Source organism: Castor canadensis, chromosome 3, assembly GCF_047511655.1.
Source record: "Castor canadensis chromosome 3, mCasCan1.hap1v2, whole genome shotgun sequence".
NCBI classification, from domain to species: Eukaryota; Metazoa; Chordata; class Mammalia; order Rodentia; family Castoridae; genus Castor; species Castor canadensis.
In genome coordinates this window covers 42,105,225-42,119,709 of record NC_133388.1, presented here as the reverse complement: position 1 = coordinate 42,119,709, position 14,485 = coordinate 42,105,225, and the positions used below count along the sequence as shown (strand labels likewise).

At 43.5% G+C, this 14,485-nt stretch overlaps 1 protein-coding gene across 4 annotated transcripts in view; it reads right to left on the bottom strand.

The window, feature by feature from the left end:
- Wdr89 (WD repeat domain 89) overlaps window positions 1-12,989 on the bottom strand; it is a 37,794-nt gene extending 24,805 nt beyond the window's left edge. Inside the window, exons 1-3 of one of the 4 annotated variants that reach the window (XR_012446144.1) lie at window positions 12,814-12,986; window positions 11,269-11,326; window positions 652-7,741 (exon numbers count right to left, since the gene is read on the bottom strand). The gene's annotated coding sequence lies outside the window, so the exon portion shown is untranslated. Of the gene's footprint in view, window positions 1-651; window positions 7,742-11,268; window positions 11,327-12,813 lie in introns of all 4 variants that reach the window. The other 3 variants (XM_074067832.1, XM_074067831.1, XM_020184626.2) reach the window with 3 other exon arrangements.
- Window positions 12,990-14,485: the final 1,496 nt, after the last annotated feature.

Here is a 14,485-nt window from a genome sequence, read left to right as displayed (position 1 = left end):
ACCCGGGACTATGCCATGTTCCGTGTTCGGGGTCCTCTCAGCAGTATGGTACGCTTGAATTAGGGGACATATTTGTCGTTGTACTTTAGCTAGAGCCTGTAGCATAATCAGATAATTTGGGGCCAGATCATCTAGTCTCGGGCTTAAGGTCCTTTGAATGATGGGGGGGTGGAGCCCCATACAGGATTTCAAAGGGGGTTAGCCCATGGACATAAGGGGAGTTCCGGACCCAGAAGATGGCTAAGGGAAGGAGTGTCAACCAATCTCCGCCAGTCTCCAGGGCCAATTTGGCTAAAGTCTCCTTTAGTGTCCTATTCATCCTTTCTACCTGCCCTGAGCTCTGGGGGTTATATTCACAATGTAGCTTCCAATTGGCCCCCATAGCCTGGGCTAGCCCCTGCAGAACTTTACTAACGAAAGCCGGACCGTTATCTGACCCAATTGCCTCGGGCACCCCATATCTGGGTATGATTTCCTCTAGCAAGGCCTTAGCCACTACCTGACTCGTCTCCTTTGTAGGAAAAGCCTCCACCCAGCCCAAAAAGGTATCTATGAATACCAGCAAATATTTGTACCCAAACTTTCCTGGTTTTACCTCAGTGAAATCCACTTCCCAACTTCTTCCCGGAGCCCTCCCCCGTTCCTAAGTACCTGTATGGTGCCCCTCCCTTCATCCTGGTTTCATGACTGTGCAGCTGGCACAATCTTCCACAATTTGACGGACTGCCACGGTCTGGTTCGGAAATCGGAGCTGCGCAGATGTCAACAGGTCTAGCAATTTTCTCCACCCCAAATCGGTGGACTTATGTAAGTTAGCCAACAGGAATCGTCCGAGTTTTTCGGGCAGAATTAACTTGCCTTCCAAGTCGCTTCTCCATCCGTCTTCCCCTTCTCTAATGGGGGAGTGGGCTCTCATCCAGGTGAAATCCTCCGTGGAGTATTCTGGTCGGGGGCGTAGCGAAGGGAGCTCTGGGACAGGCACGTCTACAGCCGCGACCATGGAAGGACTCACCATTGCTGCTCTCTTTGCTTCTTGATCTGCTCTGTTGTTACCGACAGCTTCCGGTGTGTCTTGGCAGACTGGTGGCCTGGGACATACATCACTGCCACTGCCTTCAGTTTTTCCACTGCCATTAATAGACACTGGGCCTCGGCCAGGTTCTTTAGATTTTTCCCTTCTGCTGTGCGGAATCCTCTTTCGTGATAGATGGCCCCGTGGACATGGATGGTACCGAAAGCATAGCAACTATCGGTGTAGATATTGACTCGATTTCCTTTTGCCCTCTCCAGGGCCTCTGCCAAGGCAATTAATTCCGCTTTTTGGGCTGAGGTTCTGGGTGGGAGGGCGCTGCTCCATACCGTATTTCCTTCTTGGTCGACTACGGCTGCCCCTGCCCTTCGGACTCCATCTTGGACAAAGCTGCTTCTATCCGTGTACCAGTTTAATTTGCAGCCGGACAGGGGGGGTATCCTTTAGGTCAGCCCGTACCTGTGTAACTTCGGAGAGGAATTCTTTGCAGTCATGGACAGGTGCCTGTAGTTCCAGGTTAGGCAACAGGGTGGCAGGGTTCAGGGTTACGGGATCTGTGAATGTGATCCGAGGGGAATCCAAAAAGAGCCCCTGGTAGTGGGTGAGCCTGGCATTCGTCATCCATTTCCCAGGGGGTTGTTTAAGGATTCCTTCGACCGGGTGAGGAGCCGTTACCCAAAGGGCCTGTCCAAAGGTTAATTTATCGGCTTCTCTCACTAGCATGGCGATGGCCGCTATGATGCGGAGGCAGGGGGGCCATCCCGCTGCTACTACGTCTAATTTCTTAGAAAGGTATGCCACAGGTCTCTTCCAGGGGCCTAGTTGTTGGGTCAGGACTCCTTTGGCTACCCCTTTTTTTTCATCCACAAACAGAGTGAATGGTTTTGTGGGGTCTGGCAAGACTAAGGCAGGGGCCTGTAAAAGAGTGTCCTTTAGCTGGTCAAAGGCCTGTTGCTCTCTCTCTCCCCATCTCCAATCTGGAGCTTCTTTGGTGGCCTCATATAGAAGTCTGGCTATTTCCGCAAATCCCGGAATCCAGAGTCTACAGAACCCCGCGGAGCCCAGGAATTCTCTCACTCCCCTAGTGGATGTAGGGGATGGGATAGCCAAAATAGTCTGTTTCATGGCATCAGTCAGCCATCTTTCCCCATCTGCGATCCAATAACCCAGATACGTCACTGACCTTTTACAGATGTGGGTCTTCTTGGCATTCGCCCGATATCCCAGCTCACCTAGTTCCGTTAGCAGGTGTTCAGTAGCCTCGTTGCATTCCTCTCGGGTTTTTGCCGCTAACAGTAAATCATCAACGTACTGTAATAGAGTGACTCGTGGGTGACTCCGGCGAAAGGGCTCCAGGTCCTGGCTCAGGGCCTCATTAAACAGGGTGGGAGAGTTTTTAAATCCTTGCGGCAGTCTGGTCCAAGTGAGCTGTCCGGATTGGCCCCCATCCTCTTGCCATTCGAAAGCAAATAGCAGCTGGCTGATTTCTGACAATGGAATGCTGAAGAAGGCATCTTTCAAGTCAAGGGTTGTATACCATACTTGTGAGGGTGGTAGGTGACTGAGCAAGGTATAGGGATTCGGCACGGTGGGATGAATGTCCTCCACCCGCTCATTTACCTTTCGCAGGTCTTGCACAGGCCTATAGTCCCCACTTCCCGGCTTTCAGACGGGGAGCAGAGGAGTATTCCAGGCGGACTGACAAGGCTGCAGTACTCCTTCCTTTATTAGCCTGTGGATATGAGGGGCTATGCCTCTTTGGGCCTCCTCGGGCATAGGATACTGTTTCACCCGAATAGGAAGAGTGGAAGTTTTCAATTGTATAACTACGGGAGGGAGGTGCTTGGCGAGCCCAATTCCCGCAGTCTCTGCCCAGGCCGTGGGGAACCTTTTTAGCCATTGGGCTATGTCCCCTTCTGGCTCCTGTCAGTCCTCAAACAGCCGATACTCGTCAGCCAACGATAGGGACAGGTTATCAACATTGACCAAGCAGGCAGAGCACATCTTGCACGTACTTCCCGTCATCTTTCACAACCTGCTCACATTTCTCACATTCTATATGCCCGAGCCGAGCCCTGCTGCTCTGTTTATCTTATCTACACGGGGCATTTGGTACTGGTTTCTCCAACAGGGGGGTGGGGTCCGCTGAGACATCCTATTCCTTTCACTAACAGAATCAAAACCAATATAAAAATATTCTGGCCACAGCCAGGAACTGGAAACACAATGAGAAATGAAGGCACCACCCCTGGGCCTTCCATGTGAGCTGAAGAGGTGGCACTGTAGTAAGGAGGTATTGCAGAAAAACATCTGCACCAGACATGGTGGAGCTTACTTTCTGTGGAGACATGACCTTCGGTAAATCTCAGCTCCTGGTTTTTTTCACACTGGTTCTTTTGTGTGCATCAATGATGTCATAGCAACAAAGATGAACTGAATTCTTGTTCTATGCATGTACTCTTCTAAATGCTTCATATGCATTACATCTCATTATATTTCATTTAGCCTTCCAGAAGGTCTATTAAGGAAATGCACTTATACATTCTATTTTATAATTAGGAATGTAAGGCTTAGAAAGGGTAGGTGACTTGCCAAAGGTCACTCAGTTCAAAAATGCAAAGCCAGGACTAGAACTTAAATCTGACTCTGCAGCATAACTTTCTTTTTTCTTTTTTTTTTGAGACAACATCTCATTATATGGTTCAGGCTGGCCTGGAACTTGTTATGGAGCCTAGGACAATTTCAAACTCATGATTCCCTTGCCTCTATCTCCTGAGTACTGGGATTACAGGAATGCATCAATATGCCTGGCCAAAGCCTAAACAGTCTTTATTTTGGTGGTACTGAGTTTTAAACTCAGGGCCTTGGGCTTGCTAGGCAGGCACTCTACCACTTGAGCCACACTTCCAGTCCTTTTTGTATTAGTTATGGTTCGAACAGAGTACTGATTTTTGCCCCGGTCAGCCTGGACCACGATCCTCCTATTTATGCTTCCCAAGTAGCTAGGATGACAGGTGCGTGCCACCACACCCAGCTTTTATTGGTTGAGATGGGGGTGTCTTAAACTTTTTGCCCTGGCTGGACTCAAACCAGGATAATCCTGATCTCCACCTCCTGGGTAGCAGGGACTACAGGTGTGAGCCACCATGCCTGGCACCAGAGCCTAAACTCTTAAACACTTTCTTATGCTGCTTTTCAAAAGGTATAAACGATATATTTTACAAAGCATTTGTAAATGTCCATTCAAATGTAAAGTGGTGTTAAAATTCTTATTTGCACTAATGGAAATTAATTATCATAGTTCAAATAACAAAGCAGCGTAAGTAAATATCTAAACTATACATACATGACAAAAAAATGTTTAACAGCCTTAGCTGTCAGGGAACTGTAAATCAGAATGACCCTGGGATTCTACCACACCAGTCAGAATGGCTATCATTAAGAAAATAACTAAAAACAAATACTGGGGAAGAAAGGGGTGGGAAGAAGGAACTCTACTGCCGGTGAGAATGTAAATTACTCCAGACAGTACAGAAGTTCTTCAGAAAATTAAAAACAGAACTCCCACACAATCCAGCCATACCACTTCTGATACCCAAAAATATCTAGTACTATACATGTAGCTGTATGCTCACGTTTTCTGTGCCATTATTCACAACAGCCAAATTATGAAATCAACTTAGGCACCTATCAACAGATGAAGAAAATGTGGCATACATATACATAATGGAGTTTTACTCAGCCATTAAGAAGAATGAGCCCACATGTGTGAGTATGGAATACTGAAACCTGTCAAGGTCATTTTAAGAAGAACAGGGGAAGAGGGAGAATGATGGAAATGAATCAAACCAGGTACAATACATGTATATATGGAAATGTCACAATGAAACCCCCTGTATAATTACCATATAATAAAAAATATTTTTAAAATGTTTAAAAAAATGACCCCAGCACTGCAAAAAAAGAAAAAAAAAGGAGAAAATAAATTTTTCTGAGCATTTTGTTGTTATTGTTTTCCTTATTTTTCGACTGGATTAGAGTATAAACTCAGGGCTTCAAACTTGCTCTACCACCTGAACCATGCCTCCGGTCCATTTTGCTCTGGTTACTTTGGAGATGAGGGCTCGAGAACTAGGTGCCCAGGCTGGCCTTGAACCACAATCTTCCAAATCTCAGCCTCCCAAGTAGCTAGCATTATAAGCATGAGTCACTGGCACTGGGCTGAGAATGAAATTATATCATTTGCTGGAAAACAGATGGAACTGGAAATCATCATGTTAAATAAAATAAGCCAATCCCATTAAATCAATTATCAAATGTTTTCTCTCATTTGTGAAAGCTAGGGGGAAGCAAAACACACAAAAAACCCAAGGTAATGAAAACAAAAGGGGACTAGAGATGTGAAAAGGGAAGGGAAAAGGAAGGAGGAGAGGATAAGAAAAGTTATAGAGGGGATAAATATAATAAAGTACACTATATGCATGTATGGAAATGTAATAATGAAACTCCTTTTTATGACGCATAATTTTTAATATATGACAATTTGGATAAAAAAAGAAATGGTGGGCGTGGTGATGCACACCTGTAATACCAGCACACAAAAGGACCTTGAGTTGGAGGCCAGCCTAGAATATACAGTGACCCTGTCTCAAAACAAATAAACAAGTAAAAAAATATATACATATGAACAGCCTTGGTAAGAAATTAACACATTTTTGAGATAGCTAATATATCAGTGTGAAATCCTGTGCAAACTGGTTGCCTGTGTCAAACGTGCACATTTCTAAGTACTTACTTGTAGAAAGATAGCATCGGTCATGAGACACCTTGGCCACAGACAGCGGCCGTCACCAGAAGCCTGTTTTCTTCTAGCTACTGCACCACATTAACTGACTAATAACACTGAGTGAAATCATTGGGGAAGTAGTCTATTTCACAGTGCTTGTCAGGCACTCTTTTACGCCTTCAAACATTCATTGATTTAATCTTCCTAACGTCCCATGAGGTACTTCTTGCTGCCCAGTAGAACAGCTAGGGAAACTGAAGCAAAGAGTGATTATAGGCATGAGCTCCTGGAGCCAGGCTTAAACATTCTTTCTTTACAGTTACATAACCCACAACCCCTGGTGACCTTCAGATAACCATCAGAATGTGTAATAACCCTTATTCTTTAATTCTGTGCATCGGTTAACACAAACCATATAAATTGCTGTGATATTTAACTTACAGAAAATTGGTAAGTTTGGAACTAGCCCCAAGAGGTCAAGGTTGACTGCAATGCTTTGGCCAAAGGTGGAAAAGAGCCATGCCCAGGATGGTCATAACTGGCTCAGCACACAGCCTTCCTTTGCCTGTTGTCCCACTGCACCTTCTTTCCCTTTCTATAAAAGCCCTTTCTCCTTTTTGGAGAAATGATACTTCCCCTATCTTCTCAGGCACCCACTCTTGAATAAACCTGATTTCCTTCCCATCACCTCTGTCTCCCCAGTGTTGGTGTTCAAGTGGACAGCAGAGAGGCTCAGGTTTGGTAACAACACTATGGAACAAGTACCCTTACTAGCCAGACACCGGGGGCTCACACTTGTTATCCTAGCTACTTGGGAGGCTGAGATCAGGTGGAATGCGGTTCAACAGCAGCCTAGGGGAAACAGTTCTAGAGACCCCATCTATCTCCACAATAACTGAAGCAAAATGAACTGAAGGTGGGCCTCAAGCAGCAAAGCGCCTGCTTTGCAAGTACGAAGCCCTGAATTCAAACTCCAGTCCCACCAAAAACTTAACTGACATGATAGACCACAGTAAAATATTTTTGATTATGATGGTGCACCAAGCTTAAGTCTTTAGAATAGGCTTCTTCTAATTTTCCTATGAACTCATAGTGTTAGCAAAAATGAAATACTGAGCACACTTACATTAACGCAAAAGATCTGATAGGCTTTTTTTGGATCCAGTCAACTTAAGAACAGACAAAACTGGTCGAACTTAAAAAAAAAAAATCATAGGAAGGGGGAATAAAGGAGAAAGATGGAGTGAATCTATCTAATAAGCTATACTATAGCACTTTTGTAAATGTCACAATGTACCCCCTGTACAACTATAATATGCTAATGAATAAAAAAAAATCACATATCCTAGTAAAGTTCATAACAGGCATTATATCCTTATATTTATAAAAGCACTCTTACATTTTAATGAAACCTTTTGCAGTAATTTTAAGCAGGGAGGGATAGGGATGAGGGATACAGATGATGTGGGGCCCTAATGTGAGCATATACAGAAATGTCATAATGAATCCCCCTGTACAGCTAATAAAGAATAGTAACAATGAAAGAAAGAAAAGAGAATTTTACATTTTGTGAAGGACTACAGTATTTACCATTATGTCTGCTTCCTACAACTCTGTAAGTAGGACAAGTACTTTTTGTAAAGTTTTTTGTTTGGTTTAAAGACAGGATCTGGCTATGTAGCCCAGATTGACCTCAAACTCAGCAATCCTCCTACCTCAGACTCCCAAGTGATGGGAATGCAGACATGCACAATCACTCTCAACTGCATTATCTTATTTTATAAGTGAGTGCACTACAGTTCAGAAAAGTTAAACATTTGCATGGCAGGTCCAGAAAGGTCTTTCACTTCACACCAGTTTGCCAACAGTTTTATGCTTTATACTTTCAAGTTGTTTCACAGCAATTAATGCTTAGCCAAGAAAACCTAGAAAATACAGAACACACAATGGAGTTTTATGATCTTTAAAATGTTAGTTTTACTAATTATCATATGCTATATAATTTATCTAGCTACAATTATGAAACTTTTAATCCTGCCAAAATGAACTTGGAACCCAGAAAAATCTGCGTGTAAAACTAAGTGAATACAATTTTGAATTATTAAATGTGAAATAATGTGACCTTCCAACAGTCCAGGTTAGATATCCCTTATCTGAAATACTTGAAACCAAAAGTGTTCTGGACTTTGGAATAATTCCACATACATAAAGGTATTTTTTGAAATGGAACCCAAGTCTACTAATAAAATTCATTTATGTTTCATATATGCTTTACATACATAGCCTAAAATTTTATACTATATTTTCAGTAGTTTTGTGCATGAAACAAAGTTTTGTGGTATGGAATTGTTCACTTGTGGCTTAACTTTTAGATTTGGGGGCATTTTAGATTTCAGATCAAGGATGTTCAACATGTACTCATGCCTACAATCATAACTACCTGGCAGCCTGGGAGTCTGAGAACCATGGCAGACCATGGTTCAAGACAAGCCTAGCCAAAAAGTTCACAAGACCCCATCTCAACCAACAGCTGGGCATGGTGGCATGCACCTGTCATCCCAGCAACTGAAGGAAGTGTAAAATAAGAGGGAATTGCAGTTTCAAATCTCCTACACAAAAAATAAAACTGTATTTACAGAGTAAAAAAAGGGCTGGAGGCCTGGCTCATGCAGTAGAGCACCTGCCTAGCAAGCATGAAGCTCTGAGTTCAAAACCCCATACTGTCAAAAAAAAAAAAAAAAACCCAAACGACAATAACAACAACCAAAAAGCCACCACTCCTGTAATCTCAGCTACTTAGGAGACATAGGAAGGAGGATTATAGTCCAAGGTCAGCTCGGGCAAAAGCATGATACCCTATCTGAAAAACTAAAGGCACAAGGACTGGGGGTATGGCTCAAGTGGTAGAGCATCTGTCTGGGAAGTACAGTCCCTGAGTTCAATCTCCAGTACCATAAAAATAAAACCATTTTCAGATCTCACTTATCTCAATCAATGAAGGCAACTTGGTTTATCAAGAAACAGAGAGGGCTAGTGAACAAAATGTGAACCTTAAATAAATAAGCAAAGTAGCCTACATTATATAAACAGATAATCAAGAGAACTCTCAACAAACTGCACTTTAAGTGTAAAAGAATAAAAACATTGTGGCCTAAAGTGTATACTACCATTCACATCAGGCTTGCAAAGATGCCCCAAAACTTGTTCTGCAATTAGCCTGACACCAACTGAGGGAATACAAGCACCAGAGAAAAGAATTTGAAAAACAGAATTTCTTTTGAAGAAATTATTCATGGGACTACTGTAAAATTTTTTCCTTGCCCCCAACCATGCATTAAAGTGGCCTGACCTGGTTCCCTGTAAACTGATGATACAAGATTCATGCTGGAAAAGTCTAAGGGACTTTGACCTGTTACATGCTCAACTAGTACAAGGAGAAATGACAGCACTGTACTGCCGCTGGCCACTTTATCAGGGCAAAGAATGAGAGGCTTTCTGCTATGGACCAGATCTTAGCACAGGTCTAGAGCCAGCTTCAAAGGGAGTACTCAATAGTGTTCTCTACAGCCATTTGGATGACAAAGGCTAGTCAAGAGTGAAGAAACCAAGAACTGAGGCAAAGCTGCAAGTAGCTGGCTAGATGTATTAGTCATTATAGCACAGACTGCTAGCACATGGACAGATCAATGGCTATAGACATACTAGACTAATTAGATGTGGCTATATGACAGACACCTAGCCAACAGAGTATGAGAAAAAATAATGTAGATCACTACCAGTCCTGGTCCATACAAAAAGCAGAGTTCTTAGCCAGGCACCTGTGGTTCACACCTGTAATCCTAGCTACTCAGGAAACAGAGATCAGGAGGATCCTGGTTCAAAGCCAGCCCGGGCAAACAGTTCACAAGACCCTATCTCAAAAATGTCCAATACAAAAAAGGGCTGGTGGAGAGGCTCAAGTGGTAGAATGCCTGCATTCTACCAAGTGTGAGGCTCTGAGTTCAAATCCCAGTGCCACCCAAAAAAAAAAAAAAAAAAAAACAAGCACAGTTCTTTGAATAGTTGCTAACAAACCCAATTCAATCAGATCCTGTTTCCTAAAAGTTAGGAGTCCAAGGAAGAGATGAGAACGCAAGAGATGGCTGTCTTCTTCTGAATATTGAAAACCTTAAGTCACCAGATCTACTGTATTCTTGGGGGGGTGGGGGGGAGGAGTGTATGATGGGACAGGAAGTGATCTCGTCAGTCCAGTTCTCCAAAGCCTACTGCACATTCAGAGTTAGGAGCAATGGGACCCAAAAGCTTGATTTGTTTATTTAAATGGTTTCAATTCCCATCACCTGAGGTCATGCTACTTAAAACTGGGGGGATAGATGCCTATGACTTTAATAGACTAAGAAACAAGCTACAGAAGAAACAGCTATCTCTGTCCCAGGAAGAGCATCATCATGATATGATAAATAATTTTAACCAGCATCAATTTTGAACATATTATGAAACTGAATGCAAAAGCCACTTGAATTCTTAAGGTAGATTAGAATTCAATGCAACTTACTCTTCCTGAGGATTAATCCCAGGTATGTGCAGACATCGTAGGACTGACTATTCACTCACCTCTGTTGTTAGATATTCCCGTGGAAAAGCTGGGAAAGCCCCAACCTACTCCACCTGAAAAGGCTCTTTTCACAGCAGTCTGAAAGTCTAACACCAGTGATTTAATGTGAACTTTTCTGTTAAATCCCCTACTATGCATTCAGCTGCATTACACACGATGTTTTACTTCTTCATACCCTTTGGATAGGTCCTAATTCCTAGAACCTAAGAATGTTTCATTATACAACAAAAGAGGCTTTACAAATGTAATTAAACATCTTAAAATGGAATAAATTGTCCATGACTATCTGGGGAGACCCTACAAATAACCACAAGTGCCCTCATCCAAAGGAGGCTTGCCTACAACAGAGGTGACAGAATGACAAAAGCAAACACTGGAGTGACACTATTTGCAGGAAGGAACTACAAGTCAAGGACTACAGCCATTAGTAGCTGAAAAAGACTAGGAGTGGATCCTCCTGAGAGCTTCCAGAAGGAATCAGTCCTGAGACACCTTGACTTTGGCCCTGTGAAAATGAATTCAGATTCCTGACCTGTAAAACTGAAAAGATAATACATCCATGTTGTTTTAAGTCAGTCATTTATAATACCCATAAGAAATCGACAAATCTTTTCTTTAGTTTAACAGGGAGCTGCACATAATTCACCTTAAAATAGTCAACTAAATCAATACAAAGATGGTTCCAGTAGTTCAGAACACAGACATTTGTGGTTTTGCTACCAAGTACATGCAAATAACTATTCAGAAACCACTGAAAAAACACAGATCTTCAAAACATTATGAGATAACAAAAAAAAAAAGTTCTATTTATAATAAACAGAAGTTGCTAGCACATACCTGTAATCCCAGCACTCAGGAGGCTGAGGAAGAAAGATGGAGTTCAATCCAGCTTAGGCTACATAGTGAGAAAAACAACAAAAAGTTGCAGAAAGTCATGATTGTAAGTTAAAATAAAGATAGATTCAAAAGCTGTATGGATACAAGGCAAGAGAAAAGAACTCAGAAGAGTTCTAAGAATACAAATCAGACTTCTTTCTGCACACCCGGGAAAAGTGTTCTGAAGCCTGGACAAGCCCCTAAGTTGTCCACACAGGCTAAGAGGTATTTCATGCTTGATGGCATGTTACCATTGTTTTGTTCTGAACTGTAGGTTCAAACAATCTCGGCACAGTAGAAAACAACATCTATAGCTGATCTCAGTAAGCGTTTACATCCATTTTCTCATTTCATCATCACAGTAAGTAGTGAAGTTTGGTACTGACTTTAATTCTGTAGTTAAAGAAGGTGAGGATGAGCCGACACTGGTGGCACGCCTCTAATCCTATAGCTGTTCAGGAAACAGAGATCAGGAAGATCGAGGTCTGAGGCCAGCCCCTGCAAAAAGTTCCTGAGAGACCACCATCTCAAAAACACCCAACACGAAAAAAGGGCTGGCGAGTGGCTCAAGTGGTAGAGCGCCTGCCAAGCAAGCACGAGGCCCTGAGTTCAAACCCCGGTACTGTCAAAAAATAAATAAAAAGTTAAGGATGGCAGACAGAGGTCAGGAACTAGCTCCTATTCTGGTATCTTTCTACTAGTTCATGTAACCTCCATGACAACAACCAATTCACTTCCAGGTATGTCGTACTGACGTGGGGGGAGGAGGGAGTGGAGTTTGAACTCAGGGCCTGTCGCTTGCTAGGCAGGTGCTCTACCACTTGAGCCACTCCGCCAGCCCTGGTATTGACTTTTAAATCATTTCACGTGAAGAAAGAAAACAGAATCAACACTTTACTACTAATGGCATCTTTTAATTTTACTTTCTAAAACATGTCGTCGGAGTCAGGGTCTCACTATGCAGCCATGCTGGCTTCCAGCCTGTCTCCTGTGTGCTGGGATTGCAGGGGTGCACACCACGTCCGGCTTAATTTTCATTTCTATGGAAGCCAAAGCCATACTTGTTCTAAATTGTCAAGGTCACGCTATGGAGAGCACAGGGGAGGGTAAACGAATGTCTTAAGTGCTCTCCCCGTAAAAATGAAGAACGTTCACAGCATCCGTGCGGTGCGCCACAGTCCATTAAGCGACGTGGCTTTCCGACATCGAAAAACATCCAAACCAGGAGGCGGGTGAGACAAGTCCTCCCTACCCTTCCTTGAAAACTGGAAGGGGCGCTGCGCGTTTACTGGGAAACCACCCAGGGGGACCGCGAGGCAGCGACGCCACCTGACCCGCAGGCCCGCCAACACGTGCTCTCCCCAGCGCCTCCCACCCCTCGGCGTCCCCGCCCTCGGCGCTCAGAGGCCCTGGCTTTCTACACTCATCCGCCCCGCAGCAGCCCAAGCCGGGAACCTCGCCCGGCTCAGCCCTGCAGGTAAAAAGAACCTCAGCCCAAGCACCAACCTCAGCTGTAGAAAGAACACAACCTCTGCCGTGGCCTGGACAGGGAGACCGGAACTACGCCCTCTGCCTCTCTGATTGGATAAACGCGGAAAAAAGCGTGCAGAGGATTGGTCAGCAGCAGAGAGGCGCTCAAGGGGAAAGCGAAAGAGACCAAGTGTACGGGCGCCAGGAATGTGCTAGGAGCGGGCCTTTTTTGCTAGCTTCCGATTGGCCAAGAGCAGGGTGTCTGAGCGTGCGTAGACTCTGTTTACGGAGAGCGCCACAGTACCGCCCCTATGCTACGCTAACGGCAGTTTCAGCAACCCTATTGGTTGGAATGAAAACTGCGTGACCAATAAATGGAAAGAATAAAGAGGGTTCCGCCTCTTCCTCTTCAGAGCTGATGTTCCTGTTGGTACCGTAGGTTGCTTTCAACGTTGTAGACGCTAGAGCCTCTACCTTTTGAAACTGGGGTAGAGAATTGTAATGGTGACTAGGTGAGAAATAATTTGATCGTTAGAGTCGGGCCCTAAAACAACCATATGTGCCCGGAAAGCTTAAATAATATTTCTGTTTGAACGCGGAGGAACCAGTCATTCACGCCTTGTATATGCTATAGGGAGTTCGCTGACTGTTATTGGATGAACAAATTATCCATTTAAAAGTAGCTCCGCCTCCGTCATTCTGGGATTTGTAGTTCCGGACGCTTTATAGCTTTGTACTCCGATAGCTTTAAATGTAGTTGCTGCTGAATTCTTGTTCGTAGCACCCGCTGACGTTTATTGGTTTTTGTGTGATCCGTTATTTTTCTCATGCTTTCGTTTATCAACGCCATTGAAGACATAGGAACCCAGAGGAAATGTAAACACTCCATGTGTTTCTAAAAGATAAATGTGTTTCCAACAAACATTTCACTGACTGCTGTGCCTGCGGCTCTGCTAGATGTTCATAATTACGGGACGCTGAAATCTAGTTGTAAAATTTTTGACCTTGTAATAAAACGGACTTTGACTTTCATATTGGTGTCCACTTTGAGAATATTTGAACGATACCCTGTGTTTAGCAATTGTGTATAGTATGATACCATGGGTAGCTTACATAAATAAATGTTGGGAGGGTATGAAGCAGACTCGGGTGTTGCCTTTAGAGGAAAGAGTGCCGTAGTTGAAATACCACTCACGAGCCACGGCAGTAGGAGCACACTATGTGAAGTCCTTGGTCAGCCTTTATTTATTTATTTATTTATTTTTAATTGCACTGGGGTTTGGATTCAGGGCCTCGCGTTTGCGAAGCAGGTGCTCTCCCACTCGAACTACTCCACTTTTTTGTGATGGGATTTTTCAAGATAGGGTCTCAAAAACTTTGCCTGGGCTGGCTTCCAACCGGGAGTCTCCTGACCTCTGTCTCCCCAGGAGCTACAATTACAGGTGTGAGCCACCAGCGCCCAGCTATGGTCAGGCTTCAGTAAGACAATTTAGAGTAGAGTTTCCCTGCCTTTATTGAATCATTAAGTCCTTTTACTTCGGTGTGCCATTTAGGAATGTCTCATCATTTTTATGTCTAGCAAAAGTAAAAACTCAATTTATAAATACCAAAAGATTTCCTGAGTAGACCTTTCTCTTAAAAATATTAATTTTTTCCTACTTAACATTTAATACAAGGTGTTTCATTTTTCTAAGAAGATACATGATAA